Source organism: Salminus brasiliensis, chromosome 22, assembly GCF_030463535.1.
Source record: "Salminus brasiliensis chromosome 22, fSalBra1.hap2, whole genome shotgun sequence".
Lineage (NCBI taxonomy): Eukaryota > Metazoa > Chordata > Actinopteri > Characiformes > Bryconidae > Salminus > Salminus brasiliensis.
In genome coordinates, this window is record NC_132899.1 from 33,772,034 (window position 1) to 33,791,947 (window position 19,914).

Below are 19,914 nucleotides of genomic sequence, written 5' to 3' on the forward strand. Positions count from 1 at the left end.
TGAGTGGGACTAGCTTCATCTGAAAGAACTTCACTCCTTGAAGACCTAGCTGGTCCTTCTAGAGGTTCTAGATAGGCTGTGAGTGTTTGCAATATTGTAAGTAGAATAAATGTAATTCTAGTCCTTCTGGAGGTTCTAGGTAGGCTGTGAGTGTAAGTGGTATTGTGAGTAGAATAAATGTCTCTCCACTCCTGGAAGACCTAGCTGGTCCTTCTGCAGGTTCTAGGTAGGATGTGAGTTTAAGTGTTATTATGAGTAGAACAAATGTCACTCTTGTCCTTTTGGAGGTTCTAGATAGGCGATAGATGTGAGCAGTAGTATGATGAGAATAAATGTCCCTCTAGGTTCTAGATAGCTAGATATTGTAAGTAGTAGTTGGGAGAGTGAGTGGTAGTATGGGCAGAATAAACATCTTTAGTCCTCCTGGAGGTTCTAGATGGGCTGTTATGTGAGCAGAATAAACATTACTGCACTCAGGGAAGTCCTAGCTTTATGGAGGTTCTAGAGAAGACTGTGAGGGTTAGCAATAGTGTAAGTAGAATAAATATCACTCTCATCCTTCTGGAAGTTCTAGACAGGCCGCAAGTGTGAGCAGTAGTCTGAGCAGAATAATTGTCACTCTTCTGGACGTTCTACATGGTTCTTCTGAATTTTCTAATCATGTTGGGAATATGATCAGTAGTATGAGCAGAACAAACATCTCTAGTCTCTACATCTCATCTCTCTCTCATCCTCCTGGAGGTTCCAGATGGGCTTTGAATGTGAGCAGAATTAACATTACTGCACTCATGAAAGTCCTAGCTAATCCTCTTGGAAGTTCTAGATAGGCTATCAATGCATGAACCACACAATAGCATAAGCAGTAAATGATGGAGAGGTGTGGAGGTGTAATGGGTTCCTCACTGCTGGCCTGAAGGGTTGAGGTGAAGAGCGTCTGTCTGAGGAGTGAAGAGGGTGGAGGGAGGTGGGGGGGTGAGGGGGCGGAGGAAGCTCTCCTGACATTCTTTAAGGCTGAGTAGAGTTAAGGGTGATCTCCCAGGGGATTTCCCAGACTGCTCTTCTGCACGGTGTGATAAAACCGGGATGAGACCCGCTCGGACCCGGACAGGTCTCGCAGTACAGCGGCGTAAAGAGTATCAGATGTAATTAGATCCTCCTGCAATTAATTACAGACATCCTCCTCCACACACAGACACGGATGGGGGGAATGCGGCCTTTTAAGGACCACTGGTCGGGGGTTTTTTAGGGTATTGCTTCTGTCATTATATCATATAGGGGTACATTATTGGAGGCCTGTTAGCATTTCAATAGCATGGCACAAATGTACATTGTGAATTGTGCCATAAAGGTCAATATAATTAATTAATTTATTTATTTATTTATTAACACCTTTACTCTCAAACCAGTGATAATATACTAATCTGGAAGTATAGCTTTGAGTATTAGTGGCTTATTATAGAACTCTTGGAACTTATTTCCTAATATATATTTATTTATTTATTTTTATTATTATTTATTTATTTTATTTTATTTCAGGCATTTCATCAAACAGAGCTGAGTCAGCTGAATCTGCAGACTATGAATGGCATAAAGTCCCAACAGCAATGTGAAAGACTAGTGGAGAGTCTGCCGAGACAGGTAAGCTGTGATTGGCCGTCAAGGTTATTATTTCACGATAGTGATTTCGGAATGCTCTCAGAGTTCAGATATTAGTCCTGTGTTGTTTAACTCTGAATAATAACTTCTTCGCATTATAATTATAATATATATAATTATAATTATAATTGTTTCTTTGCACTATTTGAGCAGTCGTTTTTGTTTTATATATATATATATAATATATATTTATAACAATATAAAATGATATATATATATATATATATATAATGTTTTTTTTTTTTATCTAGAACCCTTCAGAGTCAAATGCCACAAATTCTACAATAATATGATGCCGTAAATGTAGCGAAGTAAGATAAATAATCCATGCGCAGTTACACCAATTCACCAGCATCCCTCCCCCATCAATGATAAGCTCACAGCTCACTGCTACATGCTTGGAGGTGGATGCTTCGGCTAATTATGTTTATCAGCTATCAGACACACAGAGAGTGAATGTTACATGTGCTTTCTTGGAAGGTCAGTTACCCAATCCCTGTTCGTATGTAGCCTGAGGGCCAAGTGGCACAAGCAGAGTGCCGGGATGTGGCCCGCTTGTAGCCTGAGGGCCAAGTGGCACAAGCAGAGTGCCGGGATGTGGCCCGCTTGTAGCCTGAGGGGCAAGTGGCACATGCAGAGTGCCAGGATGTGGCCCGCTTGTAGCCTGAGGGGCAAGTGGCACATGCAGAGTGCCGGGATGTGGCCCGCTTGTAGCCTGAGGGGCAAGTGGCACATGCAGAGTGCCGGGATGTGGCCCGCTTGTAGCCTGAGGGGCAAGTGGCACAAGCAGAGTGCCAGGATGTGGCCCGCTTGTAGCCTGAGGGGCAAGTGGCACATGTGGCACCGTTTTTCCACTGCTCCATAGCTCAATGCTGGGGGGCTTTATACCCCTCTACTAGCCCACGCCTGGCATTATTAGGCAGCATGGTGACCTTAGGGTGTATAACTCTGATTAGGGGCCCCAGACACATGCTGTTGGACTCCTCAGGCAGGTATCAGTCACACTCAGCAGAGCACAGCCACGTAAGACCTTCTCCGTGTTCATCGTGTCCTGCTGACCCCTCCTAAGGGCTGCATGCGGATCTCATCTGTCCTCCTGCGACTCAGCGGGGCTTTGTAATGTAAATAGCACTGTATGGAATGCACGGATTAAGGTGCTCAGAGATTAATTCCAGAGAGCTCAGGTCTAGCCGACCTCACAGAGGCAGACTATCCACTTACTGGCCAGGAGCGAGGTGGGGGATCAGGTTGTGTGAACTGGCAACAAGAACTGCTGTTTTTACAGGAAAGTGCAGTGAAGCGAGTCTTATACGGAGCGCTGTTGACGGTACGGTCACTTTCTTTCGTAGCACAACGTCCTGCAGCATGTATCCCACCACCGTTCCATCTCCTGCTGCCAAGCTGGTCAAGCTGGTTGATCCTGGACAATGGGTGACCAGTTTAGCTCTTGCCCAGCTTTGGGTATGAGTTTAATGGTTTAGATCTAGGTCTACAGGCACGGTCAACTTGACCAACCTTGACCAAGCTGGCCAAGCAGGTCCAAAATCAAATGCAAGCCACGCTATGCTGGTCAAGAGCTGGTGTTAGCAAGCTAGTTTACCAGCTTTTCAACCACCTTGACCACCAAGGACCAGCTTAGACCATCTGAAACCAGCTACCAGTAGAAGCTGTTCTCGAGCTGGATTTTTAAAAGCAGGTTCTAGAGTCAAACTCTTCTCAGAACTCTGGTAGAACAGTGTCTCAGGCATCAGGCAGTGTCTTCATCAGCATTAGGTGGAAGAAGGGAGCTTTTAGAACTTCAGAGGTACATCTGATTCCATTCACCACCGCCGTCAACTCCAGTTCTGACTGGATAGGGTTATCTAGAACCAATTGTTCCAGTCTCGATCATTCCATTTTACAGGAATTTCAGAAAATTAAGAATTCCCTTGTTCATTTAAACTATAACTATAAAGTTATTTCAGCTCTACACTCTTAAAAAAGTGCTACACAGGGTTCTTCAAGCAATGACATGGAACCGAGGTCTTCAGATCTGGACCTTGAATCCAGTTTCCAGTCCTGTAATTATTGGTCCTGTCTTCAATGATTTGAGCCATAGAAGAACCAGTTTTGGAACTATGGACATTCGCATTGGATAAGAACCCGAGTTCCTCAAGTGAAGGTTCTTTAGGTCTTTAGAAGTTTGCTGACCCATGCTAGTGCTTTGTGTCCAGGTTCTCCAGTTCAGTCATAATTATAGTTGAGGTCATACTAGGCACCTCAGTGGCACAACCTTCTCCAGATCTTCAGCATCAGCAGATGTTATCAGCCAATAGCTGGAACACGTTCTAGCTTTGAGGTGTATGCCCTGAGGCTCTGCACTGTAACAGTAGAAGGGAGTTCGAAGGGCTCTGCTGCCGGAGCTCATCTGGAACACATCACCTTCTTCCACATGTGAGATATCCACTGTGTTGACATCAGCAAACTGTGGGATGAACGCAAACCTGTTCCCTATAACGATGTAGCGCTCGGAACATCGGCACGGGCTCCTTAGAACCACACTGTAAAACCTGACGTCACTCATTTTTACATAAAGCCAAACAGACTCACAGTCAGTCTCTTCATTTGGGCTTCACACCAAAAAGAGACGAATAGAGAACCTTTCAGGGCATGGTTCCCTAAAGAACCTACACACAATAGAGGACTTTCTTGGAGTGGCACATTTGAGACAAGAACCATTTAGAAATCTTTCCACTTCAGAGAGAGGTTCCACTGGTTGTTTGTGTTTGCTTGGTTACTGTAGTTCTGCAGTCCCAAAAATAGAGAGAACCCTTAAAGAACTAGGTTCTCAAACAGGTTAGCGAAGATGGTAACTTCACAGCTGTGGCAGACGTTGCTGTCGACGACCAATGAAATTGTTGACTGGGTTATTCCAAAAAGGTTCTGTAGGCCTATAGTACCAAAAAAAGATTTTTACAGCAATACTGGAACCCCTTTGGTCCTATATCGAACCATTTTGTATAGGTTCTTCGAAGAATCACATGACTAAATATTATAGTTCTGCACTTTTAAAAGTAGAGATACCCAGAAGGGTTCTTTGCATGATGCAATAAAAGAACCACTTTAGGTGCAAACGTTTCTGTGGTTCTTTAGAGGACTGTTTCAGTTAATGACATGCGTAAGAAAGATTAGTAAGAAGAATGTTCAAAGAACCTCCACCTAATTGTACAGGTTCTAGGCACAACCCTTGAAAGAGTACAAACCTTACAGTTACAGGTTCTTAGCTTCATTCACTTTCACATGAAACCAGAAACAGGCTTGTCCTAAACTGGGATACACCTAAACAGGTTCTTTGCCACAATGCCATAGAATAACCCTAAAAAGCCTTGGTTCTATGGTTCTTTAGATGACTATTTTTGCTGATGCATTTGTATAAATATCCTCCACATAAGGGTTCTGTGATCTAAAAACAGATAGGGGTTCTTTGCACAATGCCATAGAAGAACCCTAAGCGAGGGTTCCTTCTTCAGATGACTGTTATTGTAAATGAGATGTGTAAATATGAAGATCCTCCACATAGTGTAAAGGTTCTAGGGAGAACTTTCAGTTTTGGTATGGAACCTTAAATAACCTGGTTTTTAGCCTTATTCACTTTTACATTAAGCCTAACAGACGTATCCCAAGCAGAGATACTTTACCTAAAAAGGTTCTTTGTATGGTGCCATAGAAGAACTCTAAAAAACCTTTCCATGGTTCTTTAGAAGGCCAAGTTTTTGTAAATTAGATGCAGTGTGTGTAAGTTCAAGAACCTCCACATAACGTAAATGTTCTAGGATCAACTCCTATTTAATTTATGTACAGAACCTAAAAGATCAGAATTATCACTAGAACATCAGCGCCAGAACCAAGTCCTGACATGGGCCACAGTCACGGTAGCTTCAGTGGAGTCTAATGCGTTTCCCCATTTGGTCTGAGGGCATCTCGCAACGTCTTTCCCTCACACCACATAAACCTCGGCAGCATGATTTGTTTATGACAGCAATAACGTTCTCCAAATGGAAATTCGGGTTCCGTTATTGAAAGCAGAGAGCGCTCGGCCGTTGGGACACCCAGCCTGAATGTAGTGAGGTGATGACAGCCTGCGCGCAGAAAGAAAGCAGTCTACATTTGGGCCACGCAGACGACCCGACACCGGGAGACTGGCAGCTCTCCAGAAGGAAGCCAGCTAGCTTTTGACGGGCCTGCTAGCAGCGCGGTTACACGACACAGAGCTACTGCTGATGCTACCTAGATCCCTCGCCTTCAGCCTCGCATAAATACAGGACCCCAGGAGCCACGTTTGGGCAGAAACACGTGTGGGTGTAGTCTCTAGAGACAAGCTGCTGCTCTCTATGACTACTAAACTTCTGCAGAGGTGAGTAGGTGCTCCGTAGTATGGGACAAAAGTATTTGGACACCTGCTTAGCTGATCCCAGGCCTCTGATCCAGCCCCCAGAGGAGGAGCAGACAGTGGATCTACACCGCTCAGCAGTGCTCTTCATAAACCAGCTGACAGGAGATCAGAGGGGGACGTCTGCTGGAGACTTCGCAGGCGCTCCTCCCTAATGACTCCCCCAGCGAGGGGTCTTCTGCGGCAGGGGAGGAAACGTCAGGAGAAGGTAATTAGAGTGCACAGGTGACACATCTATTACAACAGCGGCTCTTTGATGACCACTCTGTCTACATGTACTGGCCTTTATTGCTAGCAGGTGCTGAACACTTCACACAGCCCAGCATCAGAAGAACAGTTCAGCCATATGGGCTAATGCTGCTAACAGTGAATGGATGCTAATAGTCATCACCAGACCAAACAATGCCTTAAAAAGCGTTAGTGAGGTCAGAATGACCAACTCCCAACTCCCCAACTCATCCCATCCAAATGTCTTGGACGGAGCAGCACCATCCATCACTCCAGAGAACACAGTTCCTCCACTGCTCCACAGCTCAATGCTGCTGGGGGGCTTTATACCCCTCTGTAGCCCACGCCTGGCATTAGGCAGCATGGTGCCCATAGGTTCATCAGTGTTGATCTGCTGCAGAGAGAGTCCTAATCTATTGGCCGTACGTTTGCACATCTGTGTCAGCAATGGGTGCAACTTAAAGTAGATGAATGCATTTGTTAGAAGGGGTGTCCACAAACTTTTGAAGAAAAATAAAGCCCCACACACTGCTCTTCCTAACGGGATGAACCGAAGCCTTCAATTATCGGGTCAGCCAATCAGCGACTGAAGGAGGCCTGTAAAAGGAGCTCAATAGGGGTATGCATGTCTGTCCGATTACTTTTGACCATGTGAAAATGGATGCAGTTCCTAATCAGTTCATGCAGTATCATCCCAGCTGAGGTACCCATGTGGGACCTGTAAGGTTTTTCCCATAGGTTTCATGTTGACCTTACATATGGGTGCCCACATGGGTCAGAGATGGAAACAGGTGGAGTTAAACATGGGCCCCATCTGGGTGGTACACTGCATTTGGGGCCTAGACGGGACCCATGTGGGATTAAGTAGGGCTATGACAACTGGACCTATTTAGCCAGCCCACTTGGGTCATAGTAACCCACCTAGCCCACGTTGCACCCATGTGAGCCCTACATGAGCAAGTTGGCTGGGACTGAAGAACAGAGCTCTGTTCCTCCAAGTTTCTCCTGGACGTCCCCCAGTCCATCCAGCACAGGGTGGAGGATGTGTTCAACTCCATCAGCAGCAGCAGCAGCAGCTCACCTGATTTACCATCATTAAGCCCTGATTTACCACCAAACCAGGTGTTGATCTGAGGAGAACTCTAAATAATACTAGACTACATGAGGAGAACTTTGGAGATGTTCTAATGATGAACACAGTGATGGAGAACCACCACTCAGTCTGTGTATTTAATACAGAAAAGCTACAGCCACTGTGATCCTAATCCTGTCACCCTACCCCTCTAATCCCCACCTTCCTTCTCTGAGGGCCTACTCTCCTGCAGCCACGCCCTCCACCTTGCCGTCATGGAGTTTGATTAAGCTTGTTGCTTTCTAGCGTGATCAAAAACATCTGTGTTTGGATGCAGATGTTTGTTTATTTCCACCGAAGCAGCAGGAGAACGTCCCGGCAGGTCCAGGAGCTGCTCCTCATTACCTTCCCTACTGTTTATCGCTGGCGTTCCGGCTGAGCAATTCCCTTAACGCCTTGCTGGCGTCTACCCGTGTTCAGTCTTAGAGCTGCAGTTCAGGAAAGGGGAAAACAAAAGACAATAGACTGAAGGAGATTCAGCTCTGCTCCGTTCTTCAGACCATCTGTGTAGACAACGGTCCAGTCCAGATCAGAGTGAGCCCGAGTCAGGGCTATGAGGGCTAGACGAGAGTCAACACAGAGTCCAAATGAGGGCTAGACCAGAGTCAAGACCAAGTCCAAATAGAGGCAAGATCAGGGTCAAGATCTAGTCCAAATGAGGGCGAGATCAGGGTCAAGACCTAGTCTAAATGAGGGCGAGATCAAAGTCAAGAGTGAGTCTAAATGAGGGCGAGATCAGAGTCAAGAGGGAGTCTAAATGAGGGCGAGATCGGGGAAAGACCGAGTCCAAATGAGGGTGAGATCAGACTCATGCTCATTATATTTGGATCACACTGGAACATTTCCACCTGTGGTTCGGTGGAGGTAATCAGATGGAGTTTTACAGCACTATCTACACCCTCCCCTCTTTCCCCCTCTCTCTGATGAGCTTATCCAGACCTCCGCTTCATTGTCATGAGAGACAGCGGCCCTCTCAAATTAAAGGATAATCATTACACTTCACCAACCGGACTCTGGAGAGGCTCCGGTACTGACCAAAATAAAAGATCCTTGGTAAGAACCAGACTGCGCCGCAGGGACTGCCTCAAAAGGAGGACCAGACAAAAGTGGAATGAGGGAGGGATCGGGTCCACACGCTATCTTTTATCTGTGTGTGCGGTTCGGGCCGAGAGCCCCGCTCTCGGTCCCCATTACGGGCTTTTCATTTGGAGGGTGAGCGGCTGGACTTTGTCAGCGCGGTGAAAAAGCCCAACTCGGCTGATAAATTGTCCGTCCTGGATCGGGTTGCCACTTCTCTCCCCTCTCTAACTGCTGCCACATGTTCAATATCACTCCCGACGCCTCGCCACCACAGATATTGGTGTTATTGTTGGGCCCGCCGGTTCTGAAGTGTGGCTAATGAGTGCAGGGGAAAGTGTAGGGGGACCCCTATGGTGTAGGCCGCTGTCCTGAAAATTAATTGCTCGGTATTAATCATGTGGGTTTGTCTTGGGGGACTGATGGGCCTGTCAGGAAAGTAAGTGTGGGGAATAAGTCTTACGCCGGAGCCCTGATGAACGAGGTTAGCGCCGGCGGCGTGCTAAACGCCCAAGCCCAGGGAGTGTCGAAACGCCTCACAAGCCTGAAATTAGGGGGCGGCCTGCTGTTGCTAACATGAGGGAACGGTTTAATCGTCTTGCCATTAAACAACAGTTTGGAGGAGTTTAAACAAATGTCTTCGTTTTTTACAAATACAGCCAGAATCAGACCGGCCTCTAACAACGGTTCTGCAGTTATAGTGGATTAATCACTGTTACTGACTGTTTACAGCAAATTTACCAGAGTTTTAAACAGAAAAAGCATGTTCTGAGAAGCACAGCCTCGGTGTATACGTTCTAGACTCGCAGACAAACAGACCCAGCATGTGTGAATGGATGGAAATCACTGTGGGCGGATCTGATTGGGTCTCGAACCGAAAACATTTATAGCTCATATTTACACAAACGTTTCCCAACCTCTCTTTATGATTTACGATTGATCAGACTGTGCCTTTAAGATTGATATATGTAAATGAGCTCTTTTCGGATTGGCGGCCCTCATTGTTGTGCCTCATTCAAAACCGCTTAGAGCTTAAACACTCGTTAGAATTTCAGCATGGCCCAGCTAAAGTGCTGTAGGCTGAATGGGAGGGGCTAAACTGCTGTAGGCTGAATGGGAGGGGCTAAACTTTCTGTAGGCTGAATGGGTGGGGTTAAACTTCTGAAGGCTAAATGGGTAGAGCTACACTGCTGTATGCTGAATCGGTGGGGCTAATCAGCTGTAGGCTAAATGGGTGGGGCTGAATTGCTGTAGGCTGAATAGGTGGGGCTAATCTGCTGTAGGGTAAATGGATGGGGCTAAACTTCTGTAGGGTCAATGGGTGGGGCTTAACTGCTGGGAGTGAATAGATGGGGATTAACTGCTGTAGGCTGAATGGGCAGGGCTAATCTGCTGTGGGGTGAATGGGTGGGACAAATCTGCTGTTGGCTGAATAGGTGGGACAAACCTGCTATTGGCTGAATGGGTGGAGCTAAAGTGCTCTAGACATTATGGCTAAGGCTCATATGCTATGGGCTGAAGTTGTAGGTGCTGTAAGCTGAATGGGTGAGGCTAAACTGCTGTAGACACGGGAGCTAAAGTGATGTAGGCTGAGGTAGTGGGGCTAAACTGCCCAGATTTCACAGCCCATGCGACAATGACCACATTACTGTCCACTCATGCCCACTGATGCGCATGTTGGCAACCTAAACCTAGTAAAACAAGCTCGCCACCAGCTCCGAACAACAGCTGAGTCCCCAGATAAAGCGACGTGAGCCCCCATGCATTTGTACACAGCTGGTTGGCCTTGATTTCAGCCCCAGATAAAGAGGGCTTTATCGGGGTCAGGAGGGGCTCTGAGGGGGGAAGGCAGAGCAATCGCTGTTTCGGCCTTTCACTGCGGTCTTGACTGCAGGGTCACATGAATGGCCACAGAGGCCGGGCGCCCACACAGCTGGGCTGAAGCTGCGGAGTAGGACAATGCCGAAGAGCCCATGAAGAGTGCGTCTTTGTTGGGCACAGGTGGAGCTTTGTGTGGGCCTGGCTCATTACACATGCATCACAGCCACGCAAGTCATCGGCTTCCTGTCCGAGTCCTGACAAACGAGGAGGACGCGACCAGCCGTCTGCAGGCCTTGCCAAGCCAAGCGAGAGAGTGTGGTGGAGTCACATACACTCACACATGTGGGAACGGGCAGATCGGACCACATTTTAAACCCTTTTACATGAGCAGCACCAGTGTTCTTAATTTCATCCCAGTTTAGTCGGTTCAGGTCAGTGACTGTAGAAAGCATGGACAGTACAACCACTTACGAAAGTGAAGCCCCTGCAAGTTTTGCGCCTCTGCTGGCTGGTTGCAGTATGATGTGTAGCTCCACCCATCTTCATATGTTTCAATGAAAAACAGGCACACCCATTTTCCTCTTCTAAGCTGTCTTTCCATCTCCAGTGTCTTCAAATTCCAGCAGTTAGTGCTCTCTGTGCTAATATTGGCCTATTTTTTATTTTCCCCCCAGAAACCAGTAGATAACCTCTATTGTAAGAAGGCGGGCCACACCTGGGACTGAAGTGATTGACAGACAGGCTAGACTGGAGGAGACCGCTCGTCTGCAGGACCTGCATGGTGACCGTATACCAGACGAACTGTGCTGGAAGCTCAGTGAAGGCGGTCTAAGACACCTCAGGCTCAATCTGGGAGAAGGGGCCGGAATTACCAAATGAGTAGGTGAGTCTGGCTCCACCTCTGGTCTCCACTGGTTGCAGATTGGACAACATGGCCGACAGTTCTGGCTTCGTTGTTATGTAACGCCGGCGGAACCGTCATGATTTCTGTAGTCATTGGTTTAGACTATCTAGAACCCCCCAATCACATGATGCTAGTGCAGTACTGGGTGGAAGACCATACTAGCATGGTCTTCCACCTTGTCCTCAGGCTGGTCAAACTGGTTGCTTAAGATGGTTGAGCAGTTTGATCAAAGTGGTCATTCTGGTGGACCGGTGTGGTCAGACCACTAAAGAATGATCAGTGGTTTGATTAATTGATTGTGTTTGGAGCTATGATTTCTGAGTGGCCGATCAATCCCCCAGAAATTACGTCTACTTTTTCCAGGGTGAAAGCTGACCCAATGGTGACGGGACATCTCAAGCTTCTTCAGAGATTGAACGCCCTCATTCCAGCCAGGATTTAGACTGGATGGATGGGCTGCACTCGCTCACCTTTGCGAAAGTGAAGGCAACACACACACACTCAGGTCCCTCGATGCCCTCCTGCTGCTCGCTAACATCCAGGTCAAACGGCGCGTAACTCTCGCTGGCCGGAGAGGAGGTGAAGACGTATGGAGTGCTCCTCTCCCAGCATACACCCCCCGGCTCTTCCTCACCTGAGCCGAAAGAAGGTCCACTTTGTTGGGAAGCCAAAGGGGCGATGGGGTCACCTGGACCAGTCTGGAAAGGGCTGGATTTACAGCGCATTCAGGTAGAGATTTAGGAATGTGTATTTATATCGGGTCGGAGTGGCCAGGTAAGCACTTTGGTCAGCTTGGCTTCGGACCTCGGCCCTGATTTCCTTCGCAAAATAGCCAATCTGTAGCAACTTTTTTCCTCTTCCCCTCCCTGCAGAAACCCATGCGGGCTTGGGTCAACAAACCCCACTGACCACTTTGACATCATCAGCAGGCCACCTAGGAGCTGGACTCAACAAACTATTGACCAGTGATTTAACATCCAGTTGGTTTTCTCGTCGTGCTTCGCTTACCTTCAGTCACAGTCCCAGAGCTACGATGGTCCAGAAAGCTCACATCTCCTCAACCTGCTGTTTGTTGGTTCGGTTCTGCTGCTGTTTATATTTATTTCATGAGTAATTAGAACCCAAACCACAGAACATTTCTTTCTCCCACCCAGAGCAAACACACTGCCTCAGCGGAGGAGGTCCAGTGGTCCGATGGTGGAGTGGGATGGGGTGATACCTAGCGGGAGGTATTCTTTTGAAATCTAAACGGTTGCTGGAGAGATTCAGCAGCTTTCGGCGCTCGCCAAACGTGATGGACCTAGAATGTGGACTGAAAACTGGGGGGGGGTCGAAATGAGTGTGTGTGCTCGGAGCTCGGAGGAGCATCAAAGGTAGAGGACTCATGAATGAGCGCATTGAGAAGTTTGTGGCGTGAGATTCGGAACATAATCTGGAAATAGATCAGGATTAATTAATGGACTCATCCTGCGTTTCTTTGGAGAATCACTTTAGAAACCCGAAACGGTCCTGATTCATTTCTACACGATTCCTCCTCTCTCTTCATCCCGTCCAGTTCAACAGACTGGGAGTTGTATAGAGTTGAAGTTTAATGACGGTTTGGTTTCCAATTGCATTTGAAATGAATTGAAATAGATTTTTTAATTGGAATTCAATTTTGACCTGAAGTTGAATCTTGAACTCCAAATGCAGTTTCAACGTAAAGTGAATTTTGAATTATAATTGAATTTTGATCTGAAATAGCATCTGAGGGGAATTAAATCGTGAACTAAAAATGCAGATTGAACTGAAATTGAATCTGAACTGAAAATGAATTCGAACTGAAATTGAATCTTGAATCAATTTGAATCAAAAAGTTTTTCAATGTTTATTTTTCAAATCAAATCAAATTGATTTGTTTTTATAACTGTTGTCACAAAGCAGCTTTACACAATCAGTCATTAGAAAAAACAGAATTTTCAACTGAACCTAATCTGAATCGTTGGCTTTGAAATCGTATCCACAATTGACCGCCATCACTCTGACCTTTTAGGACATCTCTGATCCACCTTCAGTCTGTCTGTGATATACCTGCTGTCCACTAGAGGCTAGCTTCTGACCATCTCATGCGTCTGTATCTCTGACTGACTGCACTCGATCACAGCCCCCCGCAGGCCGTTACAGCAGCCCTGCAGAGAGATACAACTGATGTTGAGGAAAATGAGAGAAGCCCACCAGCGAGCAGATCCCTGACCGTTAGCTGACCCCTGTTACTCTAGCTTTATAATAAACACAGTGTTTCTGTATTCATTAAGAGAGACAGAATCTCCCTTCCCTTACACACACTCTCTCTCACACACACACAGCCGTCCTGTTTTGCCCAATGGTAGTGATGTCAGTGATGAGGTGATAGCTGAGGTCAGCAGGCTGGGCTTTGAAGTTCCCCAGAGGATTGTGGGTGATTATGAAGTTGTTAGGAGCAGCAGCAGCTTCATACTGACCGTCTTCATGACTGAGTCCGGCGGGCCAGTTCAGATCATATACGTATATGTGACACATCTGCCGTAGGACAAGGTGAGATATCAGTTAGCGCTAAGTTGATAACACTGCCATTGCCTGAGTGGGTGTGGTTAAACTACTGTAGGCTTAATGGGTGTGGCTAAACGACTGTAGGCTAATTGGGTGGGGCTAGACTGCTGTATGCTGAATGGGTCGGGCTAAACTGCTGTAGGCTGAATGGGTGAGGGTAGACTGCTGTAGGCTGAATGGGAGGGGCTGAACTGCAATAGACAAAGTGGGTGGGGCTATGTTAAAGTAGAGATGGGACAGTTTCGATTGTTTGATCTGTGGGACAGTTTCGATTGTTTGATCTGTGCCGAAATTGTCCCGCCCTCTGATTCAGCCAATGGGGTGATCAGACTGAGCCCAGAACAGAACAAGGCCTCACTTCTAAAGTGCCACTCTGAGGCTGAGATTTCCCTGCAGCCCCAGGAGCTGGAGGAAGGGGGAGGTAGACAGGGTAAAGTGGTCGAGCTGGAGTTAACATCTTTCTGCCATGCAGCTCGGTAACGACTGCTCTTTACCCATAAGCCACCTGAAGAAAGCCCCGCATGATGAGCTCCGGTGAGAGCCGGGTCTCTGGAGAGGGTCACAGGGCTGGATCTGTGCTGATGCTGTGGAGCTGAACGCGTCCTCGTGAGGTAATGGGGCACAATGACCAGCCTGTGGTGGACTACGTGTCGGACACGCGTCCCCTATCTGATCTCCAAAGCCACTTAACACCAGCCGTCCTCAGGGAGGCGTTATTTCTGTTTAAAACACTCAGAACCAAGAGGACACACACACGCGCGCACACACACACACACACACACACACACACACATACATACAATCTGTCTTTATTTCAGATGAAGCTTTAAAGGCAGCATGAAGAGGCCTTTCTTCTCTCCAGCCAGCAGTTCACCTACATGACTGGAGTCAGGCTAGTGTCAACATTAGTAGCAGTAGCAGGAACAGTTATAGTAGGACGATATTACAAGTTATTCATTAATTAGACCACATTCATCCAGAATGAAAGTGAACGTCTCATGTTTGAAATGTGGAAGTTAAAACAGAAGACAGTGAAACATATTGTTTATTCTTTGTTATAAATATTGAATACTTAATATTTATCATTCTAAAACTGTACAGAAGTTTAAATAAATGTTATTTGAAACATTTGAATAATTAATAAAACAAATAAAAACATAAAAAGGTTTGATGTGCAGTTCTTAATATTTAAAAGTCAAATAAAATAAAAGGAAATGAATAAAATAAAAGAATAAAAATTGTTTGAGTTGGTGATTGAAAAAGTCGATGAGTTCTGTGCTGGGCTTTAATATAAAATGAAGATATTTAATTACATTGCATAAATGATTATATCAATACAAAATAAATAAGTAAACAGAAATAAATAAATACATTTATTGGAAATTATACATCACATGACATTGTGATTGTTTATGTAATTGTTAACTAAACTTCATTCAAAAACAAAGTAAAAAGATCAAATATTAAATGCAAAATACAAAACAAACACTCTATACAAATACAATGTCAAATGAACTTTTTTTGAATATGTAAATGTTTACATTTAATCTTTAATGTCAATAATAAAACCGTGAAGGCACACAATAATTAACATTAACAATAATAATAATAAACAATAATTATTGTATTAATTATTATTTATTATAATATTTATTATAATTATTATTTCTTAGTAATAAGCATTTGTAACACATAAACATTAATGTTTATAATGTAAAATATGTAAATGTTAATATTTAATTTTTAATGTCCAAGAGACATGTCACTAGAACCGAAGAAAGAACAGCAGATTATTGATTATAATGTTGCTGTTCTTGTGCTTTTGGGTCAGGAGAGGTGTACAGGCATGGGGACCTGCATACTTACATTTAGCTAATAATAATAATAAAAAATAAAAAAAATAAATAAAAAATAAAATAAATAAATAAATATATATATATATATATATATATATATATATATATATATATATATATATATATATATAGCTAATTTGCAGTGTGGGTGGATCATTCTGATTGGAACTGTACGTAAGGACTTAACACATTCATAAATCAGTACTGACTTAAGATTAATCAAACAAACCTATTAGACCATATTCAGTGCCATATAAAAGACACTATTGTTTGAGGGCTCTCTACATTTCCTCTCTACTCTCAACAGTTATTTACATATTTATAAAGCAATACTTCAGTATTTATGAACGCCTTATGCTAGTACATAATGAAATGTGATGTTTTCAGTAAATGACTAATGTTGATGTAAAGGCTCTTAAACTAAAGTGTCCCATATTTATCATTCAAAAACAAGTAAAAAGATCAAATATTAAATGCAAAATACAAAACAAACACTCCATACAAATACAATGTCAAATGAACTTTTTATGAATATGTAAATGTTTACATTTAAACTTTAGTGTCAATAATAAAAACAATAATTATTGTATTAATTATTATTATTTACTATAATATTTATTATATAAATTATCATTTCTTAGTAATAAGGATGTGTATTACATAAACATTAATGTTTAAAATGCAAAATATGTAAATGTTAATATTTAATGTTTCATTTCCAAGTCAAAATGAAAGTAGAACAGAAGAAAGAACAGCAGATTATTGATTATTGCTGATTATTGTTATTGTAAGTGATCCAGGGCCAGGCCAGGCCAGGCCGGATCTGAGATCTGAAGCTTCTGAGGGAGCTCGGAATAAGTCACTGGAATGACCGAACCATCTCTCTCTCTCTCTGGGTAATCTGCAGTAGCCTCTTACGGTCACATCGCTCTGCAGTGTGGACACTCACTCCCTCTTCAAGGGTCCTCATCACTGGAAGCCCAAGCCTGAGTGTGTGTGTGTGTGTGTGTGTGTGTGTGTGTGTGTGTGTGTGTGTGTGTGTGAGTGGGGTAATTATGAAACAGGCCTGGCAGCCGGCCCACTCAGGACATTTGACCTTGTGGATTTTCTGGGCTGGTTCTCGCTGTTCGCTCTTTTCCCTCCGAGGCTAAACGGCTCAAAAGGGTGGAAAGCTAAATATTGTGTTTGGGCTGCTGGACGCCAGGCTGCATAAAAGGTTCCACAGCCTGCTGCATCAAACCTCAACCGGAGAAACCACAAATTCTGTTTGTGTAGCCATAAAGCTGCCCCCACCAAGCGAGAGAGAGAGAGAGAGAGAGAGAGAGAGAGATTTCCATTCGCTTGATTCTTATAAATTTAAATGAGGTGAAAAAGCCTGGTTTACTCCCCAAAGGTAAACATAGCATTAGCCCTGCTCTGCAGTGTGAGGGAGACCCTGTTTACCTCTGGCACATCAGAGAGCTTATCTGTGATGAAGAAGTGGGAAGAACAAACTTCTCCGACTGCAAATCAGGTTTATTAGTAAATGTTACAAACTTCCAGCTGTTTCTAATCAACCAATCAAACAAGAGCAATTGAAATATCTCTACACAACCATTAGAACGAGAGCTTTCTCCACATTCAGCCCAAAATTACTCAACCCGTTCATCACAAGCGTCTTCAGCAGAACCCTTCTGCGGTTCTGACCAGCTGCAAACGTAATGCACAGCCAGACTCCAGCTTCTGGCAGCAGCGTTCCTGAGAAATCTCAGCCCGTTCCTCATGACCAGCGGCCTCCAGTTTGCTGATACTCTTGGGTTTGTTGCTGCTGCAACCGCCTTCCTCAAACCCCACCAAAGATTCCCTACAGGGTTCAAGTCAGGCGACTGTAATGGCCACTCCAGATCCTTCCAGGACTTCTTCTGAAACCAGAACTTTGAGGTATGATTGAGATCATTGTCCTGTTGCAAGGCCCAATGACTCTCAAGCTACAGCGTCCTCACAGAAGGCCTGATGTTTTCTCAGAGGATTTCCTGGTCCTTGACTAAATCCCTGTTGGCCTTTCCTCCACATGCTGCAGGTTTCCAGTGCCAGAGGAAGCTGAGCAGCCCCAGAGCGTCACCGAGCCAGAACAGAACCCAAGAACTTCAGGGGTTTGTAGATGTGGTTCTGAGCAGAATGGCGCCAACTGTTCTCGTGAACTGTACGTAAGGACTTCATAACACATTCATAAATCAATACTGACCTAAGATTAATCAAAGAAACCAATCAGACCATATTCAGTGCCATTCAACCTTTTACAAAGGACACTATTATTTGAGGGCTCTCTACATAAGATGCAATACTTCAGTATTTATGAACGCCTTCTGCAAGTACAGAATAAAATGTTATGTTTTTAGTAAATGACTAATGTTCATGTAAAGGCTCTTAAACTAAAGTGTCAGATATTTATAACATAATCCATACCATTTATAACATCTGTTATAAGGCATTCTTGTCAGTAATAAACATTTTCAGGCAGGGGAAATTTATGCATGTGAATGGCCTTATAGCGAAATTGCATTGGCGGTGACAAGGGCCCATGAACTAAAGTGAAGAGTCCTTAAATTAAGATTCTAGACATTTTCAACCTTCATAACACTGTTATAAAGCATTATTCCTAAGTCATAACTCCTATAATGCAAAACAGCTTACATCAGTAAATCACAAAATGAAAATATATAATTAAGGCAAAGACTGAGTGAATGGCATACAAATCCCCTAAGAATCCCCTTTAATACACTTTATTCTACATAAAGACTTCATAACACATGCATAAGCATTAAAAACATTTATAAAGCAGGGTTTGAATATTTCTGAACAGCTGACTCCAGTAATTGTGAGGTGACGTAAGATACTTGATGATGTAGATTACTTTATTATGGCCCTTAAACTAAAGATAGACATTTGGCTCATTTATAACATTGTAATAAAGCACTATTACAAGTATTATCACTGTTATTACTAGAATGAATGTCTACTACTGTAGTCACAGGCCTGTATATACCTGCCATTCACTTTATTAAACATGTATGTCATGTTGTGAAGATCAATGTGAGTTGTTCTGTCTTATTTCTGCTTTTACTTGTGAAGGGGGTGTTATAACAGTGTTATAAATTATGGAAATATGATGTCACATTTATATAAGGTCAGTTTCCTATCCAAACATCATATATCATCTTGTAATAGCTGGCATAAGTTGTTCGCAAACACTTTACAAATATTTTATAAAGTATTTATAAGTGCCTTATTCAGTGTTTATGCATGTGTTTTGAAGTCCCTATGTACACATGATTAGGAAGTGCTGCTGATCAGTTAAATTCAGTTTAATGGATACAGCACCTGTGGGGGAATGTAATAAACATGTGCTCGTGCTTCAGAGGACCTTCAGCCAGCACTACGATCACTTCCTCTGCAGGGGCAACCCCAGGGCGAGAGGTCACAGCAGGGGGTCAGGGTCACTTGTAACTGCAGGTCGTCTCCACGCCCCCTCTCCCACAGAGAAAGAGAGAGAGAGAGTCTTGAGGGCCGATAAAGAGATGGCTTGTTTAGGGATGTGAACAGACGCAGCCGAGGCCTTTCATGTCCACTTCGGGGTTTGAGGTTTCATTGAGAGTTAACTTAGAAACAAGGAGCAGCCCTGGGCATTAAAGCCTGACCAGTAGTAGAAAATTCAGAGAAGCACAGGATACATTACATGTCCAAATGTTTGAGGACACCCCTTCTGATGAATGCATACAGCCACTGTAAGTTGCTCCAATTGACGGTCATTGCTGACACATATGCGCAAATTGTCTAGTCCCTGTAGAGAAGTACTGCCAATAGAATAGGACTCTCTGGAGCATCTCTAGTAAACATAAACTTATTGGCTCTGTGCTGCCTAATGCCAGGCATGGGCTTGAGGGGTATAAACGGCCTCAGCATTGAGCTGTGGAGCAGTGGAAGAACGTAATTCTCTAAAATGATGGAGGGTGCTCCCTGTAATACATCTTATGAACACTCTTGTTGCTGAATGCAATCAAATCCTCACAGCAGTGCTCCTCCAGAAACTAGTAGAAATCCTTCTTCCCCACACTGTCGAGATGGAAACAGGGAATGAGCAAGTGTCCCAATACTTTTGTCCATATTGCGTAGGTGTTTCCAGTAAAGTGGCCAGTGAGTGGAAACACAAGGTAGGTGTTTCCAATAAAGTGGCCAGTGAGCAGAAGTTACTTCTTTGTTCTAC

General features: G+C 44.4%; 1 long non-coding RNA gene across 1 annotated transcript; it reads left to right on the forward strand.

The window, feature by feature from the left end:
• Positions 1 to 1,562: 1,562 nt before the first annotated feature.
• Positions 1,563 to 13,008, forward strand: LOC140544149 (uncharacterized). The gene is made up of 3 exons (XR_011978222.1): positions 1,563 to 1,638; positions 11,018 to 11,226; positions 11,611 to 13,008. It is a non-coding gene; the product is annotated as an uncharacterized lncRNA (long non-coding RNA).
• The last annotated feature ends 6,906 nt before the right edge of the window (positions 13,009 to 19,914 follow it).